Source organism: Bidens hawaiensis, unplaced genomic scaffold (genome assembly GCF_021521415.1).
Source record: "Bidens hawaiensis isolate Kalapana, Puna unplaced genomic scaffold, B.hawaiensis_p1.1 tig00001206_1, whole genome shotgun sequence".
NCBI classification, from domain to species: Eukaryota; Viridiplantae; Streptophyta; class Magnoliopsida; order Asterales; family Asteraceae; genus Bidens; species Bidens hawaiensis.
The window spans coordinates 2,513,847-2,516,941 of NW_027491069.1; positions in this window are offsets into that span (position 1 = coordinate 2,513,847).

The window sequence follows — 3,095 nt, forward strand, 5'->3', positions numbered from 1 at the left end:
ACCAGCACCTCCAGCACCAGCAACAGCAGCCATATCTGCAACAAACGAACCAAGTTAGATACACGTTAAGGCAAAACACAAGTTCGCTTGTTACCATGAGCGAAGTTGTGATAAAGTCTGTATAGGCGAAGTTAAAAGTGGGGCGAAGTTGGGAACAACTTCGCTTCATCTTTAAGTTCGTCTAATAACTAATAAGTAAAAAGGTCCAGGAGAAGTTAATGATAACTTCGCTTCACCACAACATCGCCTCAGGCGAAGTTGCGGATAACTTCGCCTAATCCTTAAGTTCGCCTGAATCTGAATCGGCGGTTGATAGGTTTATGAAACAACGTGCAGTTGGTGATTTCGTGATTAAGGAATCCGGAAAACATGATTTTATGGTTATCTAGACGATCAATGTGTGAACGACCACGTTAAAACAAGTTTGAAACCGGGTTTAAGGATCGAACGTCCGAGGTCACTAACCGGGTGTCGAAACAACCTAGGATTAACAACATTGAACATCGATCCAAACACACATTTAATTGGAAAAGAAATCGAAGAAAAAGAAATCAAAGATGAAGATCGGAAGACAAGATCGCTGGAAATAGGTTAAGTTCGCTGGAATTTCGGAATAAGTTCGCTGTGTTCTTGGAATAATGAAACGTTTGACTTTTAAAAACCTTTATATAGGGTCTGGGTTATACTGGCGAAGTTAGGCGAAGTTATTTACAAGTTCCCCTGTTTAACAACTTCGCCTATATTTACAAAATCAAACCTCATAATTTGAACATTTTGCAATTAACTTTTAAAACTTCCTTTAAAGAGTTAAAAGATACAATCAAGACCAAGTAACCAGTTATAAAATCATAAAACTACCTAAGTACGAAAAACTTTTAAAAATTAAAGTACAAGGGATCAAATTTCAGTCTCGACAGGGACTACTACGTTTTAGAAAAGATCCGAACAGGAATCATACTAATTACGTGACTGTCACATAGATCCGTGTTTAGCTGTATTATGACATAAAGAAACAGGTTGTAAGCAGGTAAATAACTTAAGATGGTTTTCATCGTTTCTGTGATACGAGTTAAGTTCAATTAAGCTCAAAAATTAAGTGGGCAACAACTCAGAGATTATGATGCCTCCTATCTATTCTCAAAGCGTATTTGGCTTTCCCCAAGTCACCCCGAATTGACTTCGACCCGTAGTGTCTGATTAAGTTGTAAGTATTCTTCGATCTTTAGACTCTGCTTTCCGTTCTCTTTCTTACATCATGATTGACATTTTAAGTTAAAGAATGTCTCAATGACTTAAATTTTTTTTTTTTTTTTTTTTTAACAAACACATAGAGAACAACTGCAAGTCCCGAATCTTGATCACTGCATTCTCTTGACACGCTTCTTCACGGGAATCAGAACACTAACAGGCTCGTGTATGACTGGGTAATCGCTTTTCTGCCTATCATTCGGAAAGATATATATGAAGACATGCAGAACTCTTAAGAAGTTTCCACATAAAATCGAGTAGATTTAGTTAGTATCACTTCTACTTTTACGCACCATAAAAAGCTACCATGACATACAATGACTGTTCCTAAGCCTTTTAAGCCTAATAACTTCACTAGTTTAGCACACAGAATCAGTATATCTATCATTTTCCAAGGTTGGATCAATTTTCTGTTAAACATAGCAAACGAACTTCTTACGAAGTAGTAGACTTGAAAAATAATTTCATTTCCCTTAAAGAAAAACTTAAAGAAACCCGAAAAACAAAAAAAAATTCTTCTGAAAAGTACTGTAGGCGAAGTTACGGATAACTTCGCTTAAGTCTTAACTTCGCTGAAGAACTTCGCTGATTCTTAACTTCGCTTGAGGTAAGCGAACTTAGGAGGTAGGCGGAGTTGTAGAGAACTTCGCTTGAGTTAGGCGAACTTGAGAAGGTAGGCGAAGTTGTGGATAACTTCGCTTAACCTTATATCTTCGCCGAAACCCTACGAACAGTGACGGCAACTTCGCCTGATGAACACGAAGTTTCTGCAGATCTGATTTCTGGGTTTTTCGAGGTTTTTGACGGTGTAAAGGGTTGAATACGATGGTAGGAGGTAAGAATGACACAAAAACACAGAAAACACGTCCCGCGAATAGTCGAAACGGGACGTTTTCTACACCCGCGTGAATATCCCGAACCACACAATCGAGCAATCGCTTTGATTCCAATTGTAGGTTCCCTGGATGGATCAACACGAGATATCTCGATCTACGTAGGTGCGGAATCCCTGCGTAGGTCGTTACGAGCGTAGAAGACACGAATAGATCAAACACGATACGATAAACAAACACGTTATATTATAACCAAAACACGTGATACAATATCACTATTACAGACACGAACTCTCGTCCTCACGTTACAGCTCTCGTAACTTCGATAATGATCACACGAACTCCCTTTTCTAAGCTAAGCCGTAACCTATATAAATACATGACAACTTCGCCTGGCATGTTCAGGCGAAGTTGTCCATAACTTCGCTTGACTAACAAGTTCGCCTAAACAGCGAACTTGTTAGTAACTTCGCTTAAGACATATAAAACATAATTAATCATTACAGACTCGATTACAGACACTAGACTATGAAGTACTGACATTATACACCAACATAAGTGTTTGATTTTCCCCGTTCAACATTTTCACGGGTTCCTTTATAGAGTTTAGTTGGATACAAGTTTTCAGGTGGTACTAATTTCGTCCTGTTAGTAATGCACTCGTTCTGATTCGATATAAAAAAAATATCGGGAATGAAATAATTTTGTTTAATACGCTACGGGGTTAACCTTTGAGGCAATTTTGTACAGTTCCATGTATTTTAGAGTTAACTCATTATTTTCACTAACTCAACTAACAATTTTCAAAATTTGATAACTTCTCACTTATATCGGTATTGTCTTTTTATTAGCCTCAAGCGGCGGTAAGTTTGTTTTTAATATTACGAGCTTTATCCACGGCTCCCGAAATCGATTAGGGTTTTGTATTTTGGGGGTCATCAATTTTCAGTTGAATAACATGGCAAGTTATATTCGTGCTCGTGTAATGTAGTATATAACCACTTGCATAATATT